General features: G+C 34.9%; 1 long non-coding RNA gene across 1 annotated transcript; it reads left to right on the forward strand.

Annotated features, from left to right (window-relative positions):
* Nucleotides 1–14,227: 14,227 nt before the first annotated feature.
* Nucleotides 14,228–15,404, forward strand: LOC124436596. The gene is made up of 3 exons (XR_006945398.1): nt 14,228–14,254; nt 14,411–14,575; nt 15,199–15,404. It is a non-coding gene; the product is annotated as an uncharacterized LOC124436596 (long non-coding RNA).
* Nucleotides 15,405–24,629: the final 9,225 nt, after the last annotated feature.

The raw sequence follows: 24,629 nt of genomic DNA on the forward strand, positions 1-24,629 counted from the left end.
TTTCCTGAAGATTGACAAGCGACAATCGGTAAAATAGTAATCCCTGAAAAGGCGGTAAAGACATTATATGCATTGACCTTTGTGTTACGTTTTTGCCAGTAAACATTGACATTGATCATAAAAAACTCATTTCAACATACTATAGAAATGATTAACTGAATTAAAGCATTTTGAAATGTATATAGCATTGTATTTTATTGCGAATCTCAAGTATTTGCAGTGTTGAAAAATAGTTAATTTCAGGCGCGGACCCAGACCGTGGCGAATGTGGCTCGAGCCACGGTTAGAATTTTCAAACTTTTGAGATTATATTTTATGAATAAGATTAGGAATTCTGCTGTATTTACTTGAAATACAGCAAATTGACCAACAATGTGTCTTTAATTGAAGAAATTAGATTTATATTTTTTATAATTTACTGTCTTTTTGACGTGGTTTTTGAAAAAAAGCACGAAAACTTCAAAATAAACCTCTTGCCTTTTTGTAAAATTTTACAGTTAAACGCTGAGCTGTTAAACTGCCGAAAGCATGCCGAATTTTTCCGAGTTTGCTCGGAAAAGGTTCGTAACTTCGAAGCTGCGATCACAGCTTTAATTTGCCACGGTCAAAATGTAAAAAGTTTCGCAATTGCTGCTAAATATAGTAGTCTTCAGCCACGGTGCAGGGCTGCAAACCAATCACAGAGCGAGCTGTAGTCACGTGAGCCACGGTGAGCCACGGTGGATGGATTTTGATTGCGCAATACAAGTGATCAACTATAAACTTCGAATCTTCGATACTTATCTTCTTCACGGGATTATAAAATCACAAGCCAAAAGCTATTGCTACTTCTGTTCACTGTTTGATAGAAGAATGTAAAAAGATTGGTGTTATTGGAAAGCAATGGGAAACTTTATAATCACAACTAGAAATTTTAAGCGAAAATATTTCAGTGTCTGTTGTATCAACAATGTGATTGGGAGGAAATAACCAGCCAAGAAAAGCTGTGGTGTATAAGCTCTACTCTGGCGATATCATACTGCAAACATCGGAAAGTTATAAACTACAGCTCTTATTGAAATTTAAAATATCCAGACATAATGTTCCTGTTTCGTATGAATGTTTAAACCACATATATTAAATTTGCTTTTGACAGCTGGGATTAAAATATACGTACTAATTGGCTATTTGTTTTTCAATATCCATACGGCAGCATTTGCAATGTTAGTGATACATAAACTTTTTCTAAAACTGTTATCATTTAAACAAAGTTTTCTGCTCATTAATTTATTGTTGGTTGAATGTGAAATGAAATATTTTACTTTATTATAAGGTTCTATACAATGACCAATCTTTAATTAAAGTTTAACTTTATGGTGTTTTCATTCATGTGCATGTTGCTGAATTCTACCTGCCATTTCCCTCCATACGTCCTCATGCCGACAAACCTCATGCAGACAAAGTTTCATTGCATTATATGTTAACCTACTGCTAATGAAGTTGCTATTTAAATAACTGGCCCCTAGTTAAGGGAGACGAAACAAAATAATGCTGTTAACGAATCATTATGTCACCCAAGTCCTCGGAGTCATACTTAGTTGCTTATTTAAACAATTCCATGATTTATAGTCTCAAATTCAGCTGCCGGTACTATTGTTACTATAACTATGATGGTCAAAGCTCAATTTTCATATAAGCAAATTTACAGCATTTTGGCTATCCTGTTTGATCTTATTACGATTTGTTTTAGTCAATAAGTAGTTATTTGATAAAGCATAAAAATTTTACGTACATGAAAATAAAGAAAAGCGAACTTTGAAAAGGAAACATCTTCAGGTAGCTATTTTCTTAAATCTCACACAAGAAAAATTCTTTTTCAGATCTAGTATAATTTAAGTTAGTTTTTTTTTAAGATAAGAACAAAATTACATTGCAGTACATGAAAGCTGACATTCTAATGAAACATTTGTTTATAAATAATGAACAAATTTTCACGAAATAGTCATTGAGTCCTAAATACTAAATGCCTTTTTGTACATTAGCTAGTGGGTGTGGTCTCTTCAGTGCATGTTCTGTTACATTTGCTTGGAAAGAGTGTCTGTTTGCTTACTTCAGATACCTCACCAGTCTTGAATTGTCTAACATTACAAAATTCAATTCTAGTTATTATTATAACATCCAGTCCATGTAATTAGAGTGTTCATTTCATTTAAAATTGCATTTGCCTGGGACATAAATGATGCAGCTCACTCCGTTTCAAACTCCCTTGAAAATTCTTATAAAATGCTATAAAAATTACTGCAGTTTCGAAAAAAAGTGGAGAATGTGGCTAAGAATTACTCATTTTCAGTTATATCCTTGATATTCATACTTGCCTCAGTCCTTCATTTTGCTGTTCAGGCATACTATCTACTTAATCTTGTTATATGATACTGTAGGGAAGTCCGGATTACTTCTTTAAAATGTTTAAAGAGATTATCATAATGGCAGTCCGTATGTTAAGCTTTGTTGTGATGCGCTTCTCTTGTTTTGTGTATCGAAAATTCCCATCCTTTAAAAATCATTTTATTACATTGTGCAAACCAGTAAAAGTGCCTGGAGACGATTATTTCAAAACACACTTTCCAAACTTATTTTGGTTTATACAAGTAACAATGTTTTCGAGGTTCCAACTAAAGAAATTTTGTGAAGAAATATTTACCTTCCTCTCCCCATAAATCCTTAATTATGAACTGCGCCACAGTCAGTTTTTCTGCTGGATCCCCGCCTGAATTTAGATAAGTTGTTGAAACTACGATAGTTGCTGCAAAGCGCGGAAGTTAACAAACAATCAATAATGTTCATAAATAAAGTTATAAATAAAATTTCATAATCATTGAGTACAGGTTTCATGTTTTCTTTACATTACTTATGATCACATGCCATATCAACTCGCCAGTGTCTTATACACACTTACACATGCTCAAGAAAACTGTCAAGTTTAAAAATTTAGCTATTACACTACTCTCTACATTTAATTATATTTTCATCTTTTTTGTATTTCCTCTTAAAAATCTAATTGAATCAAAACAACTACCAGGATTTCACTTCTCTTTAAAATTGTGTTTGGACGCCACAATCAATTTTTTCAAATTAATGAAACAATTGGATCACAAAATTTAAGTAGTAAATGATTGATATCAACCACTCAAACTTCTTGACACTTTTCAGCCTTTGACGCCTTGTCATTGAAGAAGTTTGTTTTTTTCTAAAAATATTATGAGGCAGAGACATACGGCATAGGTTAGTAAAATTGTTTCTTAAATTTATTGATTATAACAGTGGATATATTTTGCGAACGCAAAAAGTATTCCTGAAGTGTTTTTTATTCTTTAATATCTCGCAATTAACTTCAGAAATTGAAATAAAGTAATAACGCCATTGAATAACTTAATAAAATATAACATATTTTTAATGGCACATAAATTTCATTGCTTGGACGTTTGTAAACGAAGACAAAGACAATTTTTGTGCGACCATACAGCATCTGCATATCAAATTTATTAAGAATATTTGTATTGTTTTAGTTATCATAAAACGAAGTCTTTACTAAATTCATTCAATTTTCTTTGTTCTGTTTTCAGACCAAACTTCGACCTTTCACAAAAATTATCAGTACAGATTTTAAAATTCAAACGACCCACTCTATGTACAAACAAATTTCGCCTACTTGGTCACGTGCCAGTTTGCTTGTTGTCATTTGCGTTAAATATTTATTAGTCTTAATGAACAGACTCATCACCCAAGATTTACAGCGCTTAACCTATATTTCTGGAATTCTTATTTCCACCGATACAACATGTGCTCAATCTTGACAAAGAGCTACAAGATTATAATGTACTTCAACCAGAGTACTTTAGCATCGTAATCATGATTTCATTGTTTACTTTATGCTTAAATCACTGTAAATTTTGTGGTAAAATCAGGCAAAGTTCAAATAATATAAACATAAATATATTTTTCTGATTGATGCATAACAAGGCAAAGGATTTGCTAATAATGACGTACATGAATTTTGCGTTATAAAGACATCATGCAAGAGCCTATTACATTTATAAATCATTTGTTTGAGTTAAAATCATATAAACTGGTTATTATTGCATGTATATGCGTAGGAAGAGGATGGGGGGACTTGGATAGGGGTCTTTAGTTCCCATGATGTAAAAATCGGGTCTCACCTACACTTTTAAAAGTAGGATAACATTGCAAAAACATTACGTTATTACGTTACTATCTGTGACAATATGTGTCCTGTAAAATATATATTTAAATATATTTTGTTCTAATCACATAAAAATTTGGAAAAAATTATTGCTGTGGACGAGGCTCAAGTTAGTGGTGTGACACCGGTGCACTGAATGTGCAACAGTAAAAGCTGATGGACTGAAACTCACTGAAGAAAAATTTATAGGGAAAAAATGTGCCAATGTAAAAATTTTCTTTTCCAATACCTGCTTTGACGCCTGCTAAGATTAATAAGAAATCCAAGAATACTAGAAATACAAAGCCACCAAAAATGGCAATTTACAGATAGATGACGGTAAATTTGGAAAAATTAAAGTTTTGCATTTAACCCTTAGTCTCTAATCATATGGCTTAATCCAATTCCCAACCACTTCACTTTGCATTCCAACCATCGTTTATTTTAAAACTTTGTAGAGTAAAATTATATTTGTTGCTGAATTGTCGTTGGTTGCGTTTCTACTACATTAAATATCATTCATGTCCACAGTCATCATGGCCACTGCAAAAATGGCTACTGATGCCTGAAAAATTAGTGAACTGACCAAATTCCACTCTAGCCTCAAAATTAAAACTTTCAATATTTTTCAATACTATGATTCAATCACAGTACGTATTTGGTTGTTCAGCTCATATCATCCGACAATATCAAATCAATTTTATTTACGACTGCTGTTTGTAGTTTAACCAACGAATTGGTACATTTAGTACATGTAACATTTCATAGGGAAGGAGAAAGTATCATGTTTTGTCTCTTCTGGTCGTTTGCTTGTGACCCCATCATCCAATATTGCTAAAATGTTTCGTGGTTAACTACATACTATCCGATTTTCTCAAACTATTTCTTTGTCGATTCACTGTAAGTCGACCAACAACCAAACTCACCAAACAAAGGCATTCTGATTCGTGAATTGTGTTTGTGGTGTCATGTCTCTCCTTAATTATGCTTTGTCACCACCTCCCTCTTGAAGAAATTCTCGATTCCCGTACACGTTCTTCTTTGAAATGTGATGGATGTGATCATCTCATCAGGCAATAAAAGAAGATCCTGGCCGTATCATTTGACAGCAATGCTGCTGAAGGCATTGTTGATGTAGAAAAAATATCGTCTAGCATGGAGACAGAGTTACAGACATGCCAACTTCCTGGACTAACTTGAGATCTATCATCGCCTGAATCGTCAGATTCGTCCTCTTCGACTTCGTCTGCACATCGTTTTGATGTGGACGCCATATTGGTTTGGTAAATTACCATGCCACGTGCCGAAAATGCACGTCACGCGTCAGCGTGGCTGCTTGCAGGCTGCGCCCAGGCTCCCCCTGAACTCTGAAACCCGCAATGACCAAGCTTGATGCATTATGCCGCCGCATGGCTCGTCAATGCGATCAAGGGAGACGATCCGATCGTACTATCTGATGATTTGACACAAAGGCACTACACTAATAATTATGTCTACAAAAATTTATAGACCTTTTAAGGATTTCCATTTTATTTATCGTGAGATATACGAGAAAAATCGTAAGACCGTGAGATTTACATCAAAATAGTGAGTCTCACGATAAAATCGTGAGACTTGGCATGTCTGGAGTTAGATAAATTACGTCATGCATTTACGAGTTCCATAACAACTAAAATTACTACTTGTATGGACATTAAATTATTCAGATGTTTCTCTTGTAAAACATCTTATCACTCAGGGCGGATCTAGGGTATGTCAAATCAGTCACTCGACATATGTTTATAGTTCAAAATTATTTATCAAATTTAATGATTACGATTTCTTTTATCATCAATTTTCGTTCTGTAATCGTTTGGATTTCATCGTCAAAATTCTGTTTCATGTATGAAAACTTATACAAATACCACTTTAGTAAACAGATCAGTAGATAGAAACAAATCTAGAATTATAATAACTGGCTGACTGATAAGCGGGATGGCTCGACTGGTTCGACCCATAACGGAGTTCAAGAACATTTATTTAAGCCATTCCATTGGTCTATAGCCAGATCAGTGGATGATCTGGAATAACCTCGACCGATTAGCGGGCTGGCCGGACCTATAAGGTTGTCCAATTGCTGTCTTGTAGTTTGCTCGTTTAAATTTTTGTTATTCTGTGATTGGTTTGACCGATTTCAACTGAAAGCCAACTAAAAGGGCTAATATTCTTTCTTGGTATCAGAAATATCTGGAAATATCGATACTTGGTACAATATCAACCCATCGTATCCCTTCATTGATTTTATCATTTATGTACAGATCAGAAGCGTGCAAGATTCTAAAATCGAAGCTCAATTTCAACTGTCAGCTTAAGGTGAAAACCTGCTGCAAAAGTTATCAAGATATTTGGGCACCAGTGTATTTAAAGTAAGTCAATATTTAATCATTTTGTGCTATAAATGTCAAATGCATGCACGCTAATTTGTGTAACAATAGTCATTTACCAAGATGATGTTCATTACTATAATCATCTGTTGTATTTATCTTTCACCACAAATTGTGGTGTATTGTTACCAAACTAATACTTTAAGGAACAGGCTTCCGCAGAGTGAGAAAGTTTTCTTAGGAATTCAAAAACTTGCGTTGCTCTGTCTGATGTTAAATTTAACTCAGATTGGTGAACGCATTGCAAATTTTTATAACAAATTTAAAAAAGTGGCAATGATTGAAACATCGTTCAAGCAACTCTTTTATATCGACCAATTACTACAACTAAAAAAAATAAAATTCTGAGATTCCCGTTCATTCGTTGAGTCATTGAACATTTATTCATTTATGCGGCTGGTGTAGTTTGCTATCATGAAGAGAAATCTAGCACAAATAAATAAGTTCGAATGCAAAGCCCACATTTATTGCAGTCGTCTCTTCTTTAAAATATATTTTGCCTTCACACTTCAAAACAAGGTCGACATCTTAGGTTGATAGTTGGACAAAGAAGTTTAAATGTGATAGCACTAAAATACATAAAAATAGTCCACAAAAATACATTTCCTCAGTTTTTAAACAAAAATTCTCTCAAGGTTCTACTGACGTTGAGATGACGTGATCTCAACGTGTTTCAGCTATAGTTAGGTAAGCTTTACTCAAAACTTTGTAATACGATCTGCAACGCACGTTTTAAACGCGGTGCGAGTCCTTCATATTGCAGTTTGTGTATTTCAATTTTCAATTCCTCAAGATCTTTGCTCACCGTTAGAAGGTAGATGTGAATGAAACTATTCTTGGTACGTTTTACATGCTGCGCATGGATAGAAATTCAAACATATTTGTTGTACGTTGTAGCAAATTTGAATTTATATTTTCTTAGAACAAACATTCTCAGGAATTTTTCTAGTCGCCCACGAACAGAGGCGTAATTAGAACGTTAAATGGAGGGGGGTGCATATTCATATATTTCGTCGTGCCCTAGTGATTTCTTTTGAAAGTGATTTGAAATTCAAAAGAAAGCAGTAAGGCACAACTGAATACATGAATATACACCCCCCCAAAATTAACGTTCTAGTTACGTCTTTGCCCACGAAGACATCGTTCCTTTGAATAAAAATTCATACAAAAATTCTCTAGACGTTCAACTGACGTCGAGACAACGTGATTTCAACATAATACCACAGAATATGAAATATACTGAAGGGTCACTCGTGTCGGAGCCTTTGATGTTTTTCTCCTCGCGCATGTTGTGTCGCGCATATTAGCAGCCATTATTCCAGCAAGATATTTAGGGCTTTTCACTTGTTCCCAGCCACAGAAATGACACGACGTCATTTCTTATATTGAAATATTTTTGATTTCATTGTGAAGAAATGACGTAATGTAATTGCAGTGGTTGGAAACAAGTGAAAAACCTTGAGTATCTTCCTGGAAGAATGGCGGCAAGCACGAAGCTTGAGTGGCCATTCTGTATAATTTTATTCTGTGGTAATACGGCAAAACTATTGCCCCCCTCCCATAATTTTTGAGCTGGCTAATATGCTGAGATAAAAGGTGGTTTACGTATTATGTCATGGCTTGGACATTTCCTGGAGGTTGGTTTAAAATTCAAGAGATCTGAAACACTTATGAGTTATATAATTCTAACAGCGCATGATTATTATTTTATTTCCAATTGTGGAATAAAGTGAAAGGTTAAATTGTCACTAACATCACCAGACCTACTTGATTTGAGAACATTTTATGGTTTTTAGTGATCTTTACATCCATTTGTGTCATTTTCCCGTGCAATAAAGATAACATTTAACGTTCAAAGTTTTTGCTCATATTTTGCTATATGATTTTAGGCAATAAATTAGCTACCTTGTCATAAAATCATACCGAAAGTGAAACTTGACATTTTGCCGACAAAATATAAAAAACAAACAAGTCCTTGTCAGAAAATTGCTATTCTTAATGTCAAATAAGTCAGAGATTGTGGATATAGACAGCCAGATTGAATTCAAAGAAATTCAACAAACATGCTTTTAAAATAGAGATTGTATTTTTATATGAATAATTTACCATTCATTAAAATGAATGATTTGAACAAGGGAGTATCATTAAATGTTTGTAGATGTAGATCGTCCAGGTTGCTATAGTCCTGAGAAGGACTGTTTTTGTTGTTGTTGACTGACGTTTCGATAACCTTATTGTAGTCATCTTCAGACTGAAAAAACTTTTCATCTTTAGAGTCAAAAAAATTTGACAAATCACAAATCTTCGGCTAAGGCCTCTACACCTGCAACGACTTCCACATAGGGTGGTCAAACTGTACTTTTCACCAGCGGTTTACTTGAATACTTAAACGGTTCTTTTTGACAGCGGATTGAACTTTTGCAATATTTTCTTTGACAATTAAAGCTCGTTTATTATCACAGATACACACTGATTATATGTGATTATTGTAGTTTTAGAATGCTTTTTTTACTCAAATAAAACGTGAACGTTATTTTTGGGTAGTTTGAACTTTGAACGTTTGCACTTAGACACTAAGATTTTATCGTAAATTGCACACAAAAAGCTGCATACTTTATGGTCCACCAAACAAAAACTGGCATTACGAAGTTTAATGCAAGCTGATATCAAAGAAAATCACGAACAAGCGAACTTTGATGAATTTTCTCGTGAAATGTTACAGAAATACACACCGAGCTATCTTCAATTAAAACTATGCTGTGAGATCTGCTTTCTTACAGTTCATTTTCGGTATGAGTGTATCAAACGGTGAAACTAAAGATCGTGTGCTTCCACCTTTAGTTTTCAACTTTACTTTATTCTTGCTTATCTTTATAAGTAGTAGTGAAACTATTCTTGGTTAGTGTTACATTTTGTGGATGGAAATTTAACAGGAATTTGATCAAACTCAGAAAAATTTTGTGTTTCACTGCCAATTTGTCCCAACCGTTATCTCAAAATTTTTTCTTTCTGGAAATGGATCTCTTGATGCTTCTAGCTACCTCAGTTTAATGTGCACTTTTCTTTTCCATAGCAACGAAAAATATCATTACACTTGACGGACTGGCGTGAAACAAAATCCAATAATTTGAATCATATTTTACGTTCAAACGGTATATCGAAATAAAGTAAAATTTTTACAACAGTAAACATTTCCCGTTTACATTTCTACTACAGTAAACAGTGAGCGCATGTGTTGTGAATACATTTTCTAAGTTTTTTGAAACATACTGAGCAAAATTTAATCCTGTTGCTTTCAACAGTAGCGTACATGGTTTGGGTTAGTTTTCATGTTTTATAGCGTTTCAATGACAAAAAAATGAAAGTTATTTGTAAGAAAAAAATATTACCTGAGTGTCAACATTGACATTCATGTATATCGCATAAAACATCAATAAAAACACACATTACCTGCTTCGGTGCTCTTTCAGAGCCTTGCAACTCGTGTCGGTCAGTTTCTCCTCCTGTTTTAAAAACTGACTCATTTCCTTGGGTAGACAGATCTACATTGAAATGAGAATAACTTCAAAAAGAAGCAATACACACCAAGTAAGTTTAGGAAGATGATAAAACAAATACAATGTAGTACAAATTGTTAGAAAGGTAATGTTGAAGTTTGGTCTCCATTTGCTAAAAACATCTTCTCTTCTTGTCATAATTATTGCTGAAAATATACGGCTCTAGTGTCTATAAAAATGAAAATTCATCGCTTACATTACAAGCAAGTTTGAAGGTCTGAATTTTAGTGTGTAACTTCTACAGAAGACTGACTCTCCGCTATAGATATCGATTTCACTAAAGTCAACAGAGCTATATTTTAAATACGTCAGTTTAAGCATTTGCATGTCATTTAAATAAAACGCAATTCAAAGACGTATAGAATAAAATCAATAGCATTTTTGTAAAATCTACATAGCAAATGATCAGAGATTACTTCATTATGAATTCCTAATGTTAAAAGAATGTAGCGTTCATTAATAAAAGTTTTGGAAAGTACAATGGCATGATAACAAATAACATTAAAACTCTATAAAATGTCAATATTACTATATGTTTGCAATTGCATGATTAACCCTCAAGAATCTTTCTTTTTATTTTTTTTAAGTGTATGAATGTGAAAGTGTTAAAGTGGTCGTCTCTATTGTGCGCGTATTTAAACCACATCTGTTCCGCTTCACTCGTAAACCAGTGAAAATGACTCAAACACAGTGAACACGGACAAATTATAGTTCCTACATTTGAAAAACTTTCTCAAATCTATCTTCAAATGGCAGACACCGTACGGATAAATGGTTCTGCTATATTGACGGTTATAATCATGCCATTGCAAACATGTATTGTTATTGACATTTTATGGAGTTTTAATGTTATTTGTTATTATGCTATTGTACTTCCCAAAACTTTATTAAATGCTCACTAAATGCTTTTGACGTTTGACTAACGCTGTTGACTTTCGCTTAAGAGAATGCATAATGAAGTGATCTTATTGAAATTACTAATTTGCCATATTGATGTTACACAAACGCTACTGCACTTTGTCTTAACGTATTTGAATTGTGTAGCGCATTAATGAACTTCCTTTTTATCAAATGCTGTAAAAGCAAATGAACTTAAATGAAAAAAGGTAGGCTAAGGAGACCAACGCGAAACTAAGACGTTATGTTGGGGGTGGGGGGGGTGGGTGAGGAATATTCCTACATTCAGCTACTCAAATGGCAGACAAACCAAATCAATCAAGCAGAGTTGAATATATGAATATTCACGTTCCACCACTTAACATTCTAGTTTCGCCCCTGAAGGTGACTTGCCAGAAGCTCGTATGTGTAGTGCGTACCATGGCTTAGTGGAGGATTGTTATGAGTGTGATTAGTGGTCACTGTTTGTGATGGTTAGTGGTTCTTTAATTTCCGACTTCGGCCGAGAAAGCACCGCCTCCGACCGGAATTTTCGACGGCTACGGTCGAGAAAACTCCCGTGTCAGCTGCGGTAAAAAGTCCGTGTAAAAAGTGTCCGAAGATTCATGAAATTTGAAGTGTGTTTTCTCATTTGTTTTTTCAAATTGTCGGCTAGAGAAGGTTTTTATTATTACCTTTGGTTTAGTCTCAAGGTCGAGGAGATATTGTATCGGACACATGACTGGCTTTTTTAGAAGAATACATCAAATGTTTTAACTCATTGCCAGGTTGTCTTTCTAGAAACAATAATAAGATAGATAAACAGGGGAATAAGCCAGTATAAATCTTGCAGGTTACAAGTTCAATTGAGTTTTAACTGATCTGGAATCATGTTTGACTGACAAGTGGATTTCTTGACGGAATAAGGGGTGTCAAAGATTAACAAGAGATAAATCAGTTGAAAGCTTGTCTTATGGTGATTCGTTACATGGATCTGGACTGATAGCTTATCAAGCTCGTACAATGCTAACGCAGAATAGCGTTGGATATTGTGTACTTTGTGTTTGGGATCCTTGCTTATCGTCTGAAAGTACTCGTGGAATTATTTATTTTAAGTTGATAAGCTTTATAGGAATGATGGACTAACAAAGCGCCATCTTAATTGTCTCTCTGCGACATCATTATAAACATCTTGTTTATAGACAGTCCAACACCTAACGCTCAAGTCCTTTTTTTCTGCATATGTTACAGAAGCAATACATTTCTTGCAATTTTTAGCTTCATTTAAAAATACGCTACTCTTTAGAATAACAGGTGGATTTACGAATAAATTATTGCAAGAGCAAATTTAATTGAAACTCGTAATTAATTATTCCTTTACTTGTGATATAAATTGTGTAATCACACTATTAATAAATTTATATCACCAAACCCGCGTGCTTAAATAATATTTTATGCCTACCTGTGAATTTTTCCAGAAAACATCTGATTTTAATTCTCGTTTCTATTTCCTAAACAAAATTTTCATACAGATGTTAATATAAAAATATCAGACAGCATGGAGTCCATGCGGACAGGTGTTGATTCAAGATATAACTATATCCTCTGCTACCTGCTTCTTCACATGTTTACTGGAAGTGGTTCAAGGTCATTATTTCAGATGTATAATTTACCATTTATTATCAAAATAAGAGTGTTGCTATGATTTACAGTCAATTATCAAATTATAGATTGATATGTTAAGATAATATTGGATTTGATTAGCAGTGACAAACAAGCCAATTTTTTACTAATACATTAAAGATATTTTGTGTTTATTTAAAATATGGAATTGACTAAAAACGGACATAAAATTTGCACAGCAGAAACACAGTATAGATAACATACAGTAGGGTCGGAGGGCCACTGTGGTGATTTTTTTGTTGAACTGACTAACCTCAGCCAGTAAATTGTAATTTCTGACAAATAAGAACGCTAAATTGAGTAACATCAGTCTGTAATGACTGTAATCGAGTGATGCGTTATATATCGGAGAGAAGTTGCACAGCGAAGTTGTTCAACTATACAGAAGCAAAAAAATCCGCTACTTCTCATCGCGACGATGTGATGAGAAATAGAGATCGAAGAAGAAAGAAAAATCAAGTATTTTTATAAATCTACGACAATTGTAACCAAATATATGAGTCGAAAACTAAATTGCACAATCTTGCCCTTATATGAAAGTAAATATTTTGTGTTTTTCCAGTGACATGTGAGTTCATTTTCCTTGCAAGTTGGTGATTGATCAATAATGCATAACTTTCATAACATTATATATAACGAGACTTGTACTAATTATTGTAAAGAGGTGCGAGTCTTCTGAACAACATCTTGCGTGTTTAATTTTTCAAATAAACGCTATCTTTGCATATCGTTCACAAGTAGTTGCGAAACTTTTTGCGTTAAGTGTTTCATACGATTGCTGGAAATTTAACTGTGTTCTTTCTTTCTTCTTCACTGTCATTTTTATTTTTATGTTTCTTATCGAATTAATATACTCAGAAGTGTTTTTTTTCTCCATAATTAATAAATTATGGATTGAATGTCTGATACTTCAACGTTTTTTCTAAAATACAGGCTCTTTTACACAGCAACTGGAAAAACAAAAATTCCAATTTTAAGCACACAAGCGTAATATAACTAACCTAAATTTTGTTTTAATTAATACTTTTGACATGTCATTTTTCAACCAGTCATGACGTCAACTTACTTTTCTTTGCATATCAGCATTATAGCCAAACATGGGGGCGATACCGAAGGGAACTAAATACATCAAAACGATTCCCTTTTTCTTGAAGATAGCAGAATTTGTAAGTGGTTTACTTTATTTAAAATTATGGCCGACCCTCGCAATTACTGCATTCGGCCAAATTATATATACACGTGTTATATTTTTCAGTTCCATGCTTTATGCATATATATCGAAATATTTCATTCATTTGTAGGGTGTACTATTGATTGCAATAAGTACATTGGGAGCATTTTAGACAACGTAGGTTCTGCCATCAACCCTTGGGGAAAAGGTAGCTTATATTTTGGAATGTTTGCAATTGTCGTCTCATGGATTGTTGTCATGGTGATGGTCGTTGTTTTGTAACTGGATTGCATGAAAAGTCACTGTGATTAACTGGCCATTGACGGTAGGTATAAAATATCAAAGAAATTTTGTTTTGTTGAATCAATGATTGTCATCAAGATAATATTGCACAGTATTTTGTCGATGAAAAGTATCGTACTCAATGTTATATTTCATTTTCTCGTGAGAAACCTGAAATTCTTTAAATTTCTATTTCTAGATGTTCATCAACATGGTGCTATGGGGTGTAATGCTGTTAATAGCCTGTGGTGTTATGTCCAACACTCTTCGAAAATATTATAGCAAGAAGATCTATAATACACTATGTAATTCCCTGGACACTGATAAAGTCGGTGTAACATGCTTTCATCTTATTAGTGCTACGGTTAGTCATTCACGTAGTTAAATCATTGATATGTATCTTACAAGGTTCGTGCATTTCCGATATCGTTTTAGTGCAAAAATTTGAAGCCGGAAGTAGACAGGTATTATTAGAGGCGCCGCCATATTGAACAGTCTTACTCACAATAATAGTCTATAGTAAAGAACCACGATAGCAATGAATTTTGGAGCACATTGTACTTATACACCTTAAAAAATCTTTCAACGTGAAGCTAGAAGCATTCTTTTGCGATAGTTCTCTCAAATGGTGTCACGAAAATTTTGGAAAAAAATCTTTTCTTAATAGTAAAACTGCTTCCTTCACTTAATGTTGTTAAAGCTAATACGTAGCAATTTCTTCAATGCACCTTAAGTTAACGAATTCGAAATTTTTCACAGCAGAAATTAATATACTTTGTACGTCAACCTCGTGAAGTGGGACTGTTCAATATGGCCGCCTTCTGGCTTCAAATTTAATTAGTGATGCGCGATCCATGTTATATACATATCAATGAGTTAAATGACTACTTAATCACATTTTACAACACACTTACATGAAGTATTAGTCTGCCAAAGAAAAGTCTTTGAGTGTTTCAAATATTTAGCATTCTTATCTCTATTTTTCAGGTTTGCTGTTTCATTGCAACCATTATTTTTGCAGTCGATGCAAACTTAAACTATCATTTATTCAAAAGCAGAACTTGTACGACGACGCCAGTGACATTAATTAAATAATCAGTTGAAACTGTAGCTATTTTCTCACCGATTTTACTTAAAACTGTACTTCTGTTAAATAAATGAAGCAAACAAACTGAGTTTCAACTCATTATTCAACTAAGGTCCCTATTATCATAGATAAACTGAAAATGTACAGTATTATTTGGTAAAAGTAACAAGGGTGGCCGAAGACTGATACTTGGTTCGGAGGGGTAATATTTTTATAATACACGTTCTACTTTATTAATTTCTATTGAAATCAATTGTGATTACGTAATTGACTTATAACCTTATACACTATGTCATATTCTAAGTATTAATTTTTTTGTATGCAGCGTTTTGTAAATAACTTTAATGTGCAATTTTATAGTTGCTGTAAATAGCTACTTCATACGCCCCTTAAGTTGACGACGTTACTCATGTTAGTGTGTTTAAATATTATCATTTCTATATATGAATGTATACGGATTTTTAATAGTGTTAATAATCATATGGATAGTGAAGGACATATGAAAAGAAAGATTGGCAAAAAAGCCTGAGGATGAGGTGTTTTCACTTCAGAAAGAAGACTCTATATGTTGGAGATATGGCGTATAGAAAATTTTGCAACGTATACCTTATTACACTTGTCATCATCATAATGGCAGACAGCCTTTTACATTTTTTGACTAATAGGAATGATAAAATGATTAACTGTAGTTACTAATCTCCTTAAACGTGCTGGACCAATTTACTCAGCAAATTGTTGATAAAGTTTGTTTTTCTTACTGTAGAATAAAAATTCCTACTGCCTCTTGTTGTGTTAATGCGATTCTTTAAAGTAAAGTAGAGAAAAAGATAGAAAAAAGGAGAAAAGAATTATTTGTACAACTCCAGTGCAGCCAACTCATCAACGAAAACTAAACTGCGCATGCGCAATCTTCTTCCTTTGTTACAAATTGTTTCTGTGCTTTCCCAACTCACGATACAGGTGGGCTCCTTTGCTTACAAGTTGCTTGTAAATAATGCATAGCTTCCCGTTGTGAACTATTGAGTAAAACTCAGATGGAACAATTTAGTTGTATAGCGCGAGTCTATTGAACTACAGTTGACGCGTTTCAATTTTCAACTCTACACTATTTGAAAGTAACTGTGAAACTATTCTTGGTGAGTTTTAAATGCTGGCTGGAAATTTAACTATGCTACTTCTTTCTTCGTTGGCGGTCATTTAAATCTTTAAATTTCTTCGACTCATAATCAAAAGTTGTTTCTTTCTGTGACTGATAAATCATGAAATTAAAAAAATTTGATGAAGCTTCAACCTTCTTCCAAAAACATTCAGCTCTTTTGCGTTAGAGTACGAATAAATTTAAAGCAAATTGCCTTCGATGAATAATTTTTGCTCTTCATTTTTTATGTCAATTTACGATAATTTACTCCTCTTTTTTATATACAAGCATCAAAGCCAAACATAGGGACGATACTTAAAGGCTTTTAGTTTCTAAAAACGAGTCAACGAGTCAATAAATTATTCGCGTCTGTGAGTAAATCATTTTATCTAAACTTATGACTGACTCATAAATGTATTGCAGTTGATATGCTATGTATATCACATTTTTTATGGATGTAATACATGTGCAAAGTTTCATTCTTCTGTAGGTTATGCTATTGTGTGCCATCGTTTTAATGAGGCTGTTTTTAGACGATGCACGTTGTGCCCTCAATTCTTGGGCAGGGACAGGAAGCTTAGATTTTGGAATGTTTGCCATGGTTACTTCTTTAATTGTTGCCATGGTGATGCTTGTGTTCTTTTTAATTGGATTGCATGAGCAATTCACCATCATTACTGGCCATTAGTTATAGGTAAACAAAAATCGGCCATTTTTTATTTGATAAAAGAGTGTTTGTTTTAAATATAGCATTAAAAACAATACCCAAAATTAATCATATTTGTGCTTTTTTTCTTGCAATACTTGTTAGTATTAAGAACGATGTAACGCTTCATTGCTCTACAACTTTAGTTCATGAAGGACAACATATCCTATGCTACTCTAAAGATCCCCTAATAAAATTAAAAATTTTAAATCTTTTATAAATTTCTAACTTTAGGTGTTCATCAACACGATGATATGGACTGTGATGTTGTTTATCGCCGGTTGTCTCATGTCTAGCACTCTTCACAGATTATTTAATGAAAAGAAAATATATTCGAGAATTCAGTTTGGGATCTGGAGAATAAAGCGGCAAAAAATCGTCCAACATGTATTTATCTTATTTCTTGTAAGGTTAGTCAGTCACATGGTCAAATGATTACATGCTTAAACTTTTATATCAAGTACAACCCTGATTAAGTTTTTTTACTTTTTAATTATACACTAGTATATATAGCTACTTATCTTTATATTTCTGGGCTTGCAGTTTTATTGCAACCATAACCTTGGCATTGAATGTTCTGTTCAACTATCAATTATTCAAACGCACAACATCTACAGTTGCAACTCCAGTAACAATTTTTATGGCTACAACCCCAGTAACATTTGCTAACAACACGACACCAGCAACATTTTCTGCGGATATGACACATTTGAGAAGCAAATGAGTCAAGAACATACCTGGAAGGAAAATTAAAAATGAAAAATTAGAGGATTGCAACAACAACTAAGGCGGACTAATCAAAACAACAAACAATGGTCACCTTTGGTCACCTTTCTCCGCTTTCTCCTGCTCGGGTAGCGGGTCTTTGCCGGAGACCCAGTTCTATGAGACTTCTCCAGGCTGCTCTGTCCTGGGTATCCTCTTCTTTGACACCACATAGCTGCATGTCTCTCCTGATGGTATCCTTCCACCGATGCTTTGGGCGTCCTCGTTTCCGTCTCCCCTCCGTTTGCATCTCATAAACTCTCCGAATGTCTACATCTTCTTCACGCCGGCACACATGTCCGAACCACTGCAGTCTTTTTCTTCTCATCAATTTCAGTATACTCATGACATTCGCTTCTTCTCTTATGCTTTCATTTGTTCTGTGCTCCTCCAGGCTGACTCCAAGACAATAGCGTATCATTCTCATCTCGCATACACTGATCTTCTCTGCTAGGTAGTCTGTAACAGGCCAAGTTTCATTCCCATACAGAAGCACTGGGCGTATCACCGTTTTGTAGATGAGGATCTTCAGTTTCTTCGGCATCTTCTTATCACAGAGCATTCCCGTTAACTCTCTCCATTTATTCCATGCCCGGCTAATCCGTAGTTAAACCTCGGTCTTGCAACCGCCATCCTGATGGATGGTGGTCCCGAGGTACTTAAATGTCTCGCACTTTGGTAGATCTGTATTTCCGGGTCCAGCATATTCTCTTAGCTTGATGTTTCCTATGCAGTCACTCGGTGGGAGGTACTCCGCCTTGGCTCTACTAACTTTCAAGCCAACATCTTCTAATAATCTTCTCCACTCTTCTAGTCTTCCTTCCAGATGTTCTCTCTTCTCATCACACAAGACCAAATCATCTGCAAACATCATACTCCAAGGTGTGTCCTCTGTCGTGTCATCCGAGATTACATCCATAATGATAATAAAGAGTAGGGGGCTTAGTGCCGAGCCTTGATGTAACCCGACCTCTACTTGAATTTTCTCAGTCTCACCAACGTTCGTTGCGACACTCGTGGTAGAGCGCTTATACATATCTTTGATGGTTTCAATATAGGCCTCCGGGACTTGACGCTTCCTTAGACAGTACCATAGTAGCTCCCTTGGGATTGTATCATATGCCTTTTCAAGGTCCACGAAAACCATATGTAGCTCTTTGTTGAATTCTCTATACTTCTCTTAAGGCATCCGCAGACAGAACATCGGCTCAGTGGTTGATCTTCCGCGTTGGAATCCATATTGGTTGTCCTTTATCTTCACTATTTCTCTCAGTCTCGCCTCTATCACTCTCTCAAATAATTTCAGTGAGTGGCAGAGGAGTTTAATGCCTCGATAGTTTACACAGCTTAGGGGATCACCTTTCTGTTTGTAAAGGGGCACTATTCTGCTTGTTCTCCATTCTTCTGGTATGGACATTAAAGTTCAAAACAACAAACAATGACGGACAAAACAACAAACAATGACAGACATTATTCAGGAACTAAAAGAAAAACTGATTATATGAAGTGATGCTGCTGAACATTTGCATGCGAAGTTTGACCAGATACAACTCTCAATATTTAGAGACACCAAGAACAATGTTAATTGTGCACCTTGTGCACGAAGATATTCAGACACTGTGAAAGAATTTTCAACAACTATTAACTATTATTCACCAAAGGCATATGAGTATGTTAGATCAATATAGCCTCTTCCAATTCCATCAATGATAAAAAATGGTCCAGCACTAAAAAATGTGAGCCTGGATTCATTAAGGAAGCATTCATTTCATTATCAGAAGAAGTCAAAAAATCTACAGACAAGAGAGATGGCTTCCTTGTAAGAGATGCAATGGAAATTAGAAACAAACCTTGTGGGATGCAAATCAAGAGAGATATGTGGGCTTTGTTGACTATAGACCAATACCAACTGAAACGACAAGTGAAATTGCAACTGAAGCCGTTGTATTTCTTCTTGTGGGTGCACGAAGTCATTGGAAATGTCCAATAGGATATTTTCTTGCAACCAAAATGAGTGGCAAAACAAAGCCGAACTTGCCAATATGGCACTTTCATTGGCAGCTGAAGCAGGACTTCGTATGTGATCAATCACAACAGATGGTACAGCAGTAAACCTTACAATGTTCAGATAACTTGGTTGCACTTTCACAACATCCTACAACACAATAATTACAAAATTCAAACATCCTACACAAAAGTACTACATCTACGCTATCCTTGATCCATGTCATATGTTGAAATTAGCAAGAAATGCCCTACATCATTTGAAATCATTTGTTAATGGCAAAAGAACTCAATTAAATGGGAGTTTTTTGAGTCCTTAACCACCCTCCAGGAAAGTGAGGGGTTTACCCTTGGCAACAAGCTAACCCCGAAGCATATTTAATTACAAAAAAGATTAAGCAAAGAATGACCCTTAACGTCTGCAATTATTTCATTATGAATTCCAGCCATCGAGTGTTTGAAGACCACGAGACTGTATTGGTAAAAGGTGATTTGGAAGAAGAACACATGTCTAAGCTCATCAAACTTACAGCAGAGAGATACTTCAAACTTTCATTATTCACGTATGGAAAACGTTACAACAAATCATTTGTAGCAAAAGAACAACAAAGTGACCAGCATCGTCTGACGAAGCTCATTTTATTCAAAAATCAGTGAAACGTTTTCTGATCCTGTTATATAACCTGTATTTGATTATTTTTCTAAATTTTTAAAGAAAGAGATTATCTTCCATGTTCAACTGTTCATAAGCAGATTCGCGCACATCACATTTTCATTTTTCACAAAATAAAGCAAATAATTACACCCATCGTCTCTTGTCGATTTTATTATAGTTTTTATCACGCAGCTTTTCAAATTTCATACCCGATTTTGAAGTATTTGAAGTTTTTATCCGCCCTGAAAAATTTACATGGTAAGCCATGCCGTTTTTTTATAAAATCTTCTCGACTGACGCAAATAAAACAGTCCACGCGAGATACACGCAAAGCGGCAAATCAGCTTCTATGTGGCTTGAAACAAGTCTGTCATATTATGTCATGTCAGTCCCGTGACATTTTCATGTTGTAGGGGTGTCATAATAGAGACTGCAGTCAGGGATTTCCATTGTCTTCGGTCTTTTGTCATTCTCAGCAATTTGCTTAGTATGTGTCCAGTCCACTCTTTAATATTATCGAACCAGGTTTTTCGTTGACGGCCTCTTCTACGTCCTCCTTCTATGGAGTATGGTCTTAGCCAGGGAATTGTGGCTAAGCACAGCTACAGCAGCAATGACTAGACTCGGCACCATCTGGAAGAGCACAAACATCAGCCTCCCTGTTAAGATCAAGTTATACAAATCACTGGTGATTTCTATCCTCTTGTATGGATGTGAAAGCTGGACGTTGAATGCAGAAACTGAAAGGCGGATCCAGGCATTTGAGAACAAGTGCTACAGAAAACTACTAGGCATCCATTACTCAGAGCACAAGACCAACCAGTATGTCATGCAACAAATCGATGATGCTGCAGGCAAGCAACAACAGCTCCTAGCCATTGTAAAGCAACGGAAACTTGTATGGTTTGGCCATGTTAATCGCCACAATTCCCAAACAAGTCTAGGTTTGTGTATAATGAGTTAGCCTTCCAGTTGTTGTAGAGTTCATTGGATATATCAGACACTGGTACTTAAAGGGTTAAACAAGGTTTATACAACGTTAGACATTAACAACGCCGACGACCAAAAAATTACCTTAACGTTTAGACAACGTTCTTACAACGTTAGACATTAGGGACCTTAAGATTTTACGACGCGCTTCTCAACAACAAGAACGGAAGTACAATTAAGACAAATGCGCATGCGCAAGCGTCGTTTATTTTTTTTGCAAGCGTACGACGCGGCGTTTTTACTTGTTTTGGAGTCGTCGTAGAGCGGAAGACCATCTTGCGAATTGAAGAAAATAAAAAGGTTGAAAAGTCCTATATCTGCTTCTCTGGTAAGTGAAAATGAGCTTTCCTTCTGTCAAACGATAAATTGCCTAACTGCCAAGCCATACACATTTGAAAAAAAAATTTATGATAAAACATAATCTCAAAGACATCTTGTAAACTCAAATTTTATTTGTAATAGGGAATTCTTAATTTAAAGTATGACTTCTGAAGCATCATGCTCAAGAAGTTCACCGTAAGTTAAACTTTTTTCTTTGGTGAGAAAGGGCATGAAATCCTAGGATATCAGTAGATATTGATAATTTTAATCAAATCAATAACAAAGCATGTATTCTTTGCTGCAATCATGTTGTTTTTTTCAAGTATAGGAAGGAATAAAGCCCTTACAAAGTTTTGGATATTTAATGAGCATTAGACACTCTTTGAACTTTAACTTTTAAGTCGGCAAAGTAATAAAACATGTATGAAATATTATACATCCAAATAATTCTAATTCATACTGAATTAGATATGTCAGCATATTACACTAGTACTTTTAACTCTTTTCATGCAGGTTCTACCTAAGATAATTGACCTTGTATATTGCTTGATTCCTACTCATCATGTCTAAATTCTGTTTAGAATTGGCTTTGTGATGATATTGACTATAAAACATGACATTGAATTGTGCAAAAAGGTAGTGGTGTCATAAATCTTTGAGACAAGGAAGAAATCTATCGAAAGAGGAAAGTTGTGGGACAGCATTGCCAGAAAGTTGGAACTTCATGACCATCTATGCTTTCGAGTAGATCAGCGATCAGTTATAGAACGCTTGCGAAAATTGATAGCCAACTACCGTGTAAAGGAGAGAGTAGAAAGTGCTGCAAGTGAAATTTCTCCAGAACATGATGAGCTGGATGACTTGCTAGAGGAAAATTAATGCTAGAGAGGAGGCAAATGATGTTGTGGCTGCTGAAGCTAATGCTACTGAAAGGAAGAAAACTGATGCTGAGAAACTAGCTGCAGAAGAAATGCGAAAAACAGCCATGGAGCATCTTGCAAAAACCAAGCAGAGAAAAAAATGATGAGGGTCCGGTTAAGAAAAAAGTAAGATAAGGGGGAGACTCAACCTTAGATTTCCTAAAGGAGAAGGCTGAGAAAGAGAGAAAAGTAAAAGAGGACAGTTTGCTTTGGAAAGAGGAAGACTGGAATTGCAGAGGCAACAAATAGCAGCAGAAAAAAAAATCAGGGAGCAACTGATGGAAAAGCAAAACAAGCAATTTGAGAGTTTTATGGAAATTCAAAGACAGCAGAACCAACAAATGCAACAAAATCAATTGCTTTTGGTACAACAACAACAACAACATGGGCAAGCTTTGATTTCCCTTTTGGCTAAATTGGTTGAGAAATGAGATAACAATGTCTTTAACTTGTAGACAATATGTTTTCTTTAAACAGTTATTTATTTATTGTTGATAGGCTTTATAATCACATGATGAAGCCTTTAAAAAATTAGGAAAAGTACATTTGAAGTGAAGGTGGTTCAAGTTGAAAAAATTAACTGGTTGTATTTGAGTGCAAGCAGGTCAGAGCATTTCTAAGCAATGAAGCCACTATATAATTTTTCCAACACAACTAAGGCTGATTTATAGATCTTTTTAAAATCAAGAAACTTAAAATAGTTTATTATGTCCCCAAAATCCACTCAACTAATATCCTTACAGCACTCATTGATTTGTTAAATTCTTGCATGTGGACTGTAAGTTGCCTGTTCCTATATGGTGCTTGTAGGTGCATACGCAATGGTAGGCTGGATCACCATACAAGCACATGGGTTTATCATTGTAAAAGGCATATAATTGTAGATCCTGCAGTAGCCCTGATGAGGCTAACATAGCAGAATCGTGCCTTTTCCTTCTATAAAACAAAAAATTAAATGAAACTCAAAGTAAACATAAGGATATTAGTCAAATGATGTGCTTACCAACTGGTCCAAACAAATTGGCTATCATTCCATTAGGAAGAGTGATCGATTGAAACTTTATAGCATGTACCCTCTTATGACCATTGTATAGTAAACTTTGCATTTCATCTAGATGGCAAATTGGCCTCACTGTGCCATCAATAAAACCAAAACAATTGTCTAAAGCTCCTCCTTTCTGGTGAATTGCTTCAGCATAAATTTTCAAGTTATTGGGACTCAGTAAATCGTGATTCCAATTTGTTATTTTTCCCATGCCTTTCATAAATAAAATCTATCACAGAATTGGTAATCATGCTAAGTTCAGGCACAGATCTACCAAATTGAGATACCAAGTCACTGCATCTGCAAGGATAAGCAAAACGACGAAGGGCTATGCAAAGAGCCTCAAATCCAGTGCAAACTGTTCCTTGCTTGCACTTGAATTGGTAAAGCAAACCTAAAGCTTCAACAAGCAGCGGTATTTCATGCTTTTTAAAACAAAAATCCAAAAAACAGGTAACTTCGTCTATTTCTACCAGAATCAAATAATGGATAATCATTGTGCATTATTTCAGGATTTTTCGAACGGCAAGAATCGTATAGTAAGACAAATTCCTCGTCATTTATTAAAGCTGCATCATAGGCAAAAGCGATAGCAGTTCTTGCATTTCTGAATGACGACATTTTTAAATAGTCTAAAATGATGTTGCTCAAACTACACACGTCGCCCAGTCAAAAACTTAAGTCAAAATGTATAATCTACGCCGTCGCGTCTCGCCTCAGGACGTGCGCGCACAACTAGCGTCGTTTAAAAACGCGTCGTAAAATTGTAAGGTTCCTATTAACAACG

Source organism: Xenia sp. Carnegie-2017, unplaced genomic scaffold, assembly GCF_021976095.1.
Source record: "Xenia sp. Carnegie-2017 unplaced genomic scaffold, XeniaSp_v1 HiC_scaffold_16, whole genome shotgun sequence".
Lineage (NCBI taxonomy): Eukaryota > Metazoa > Cnidaria > Anthozoa > Malacalcyonacea > Xeniidae > Xenia > Xenia sp. Carnegie-2017.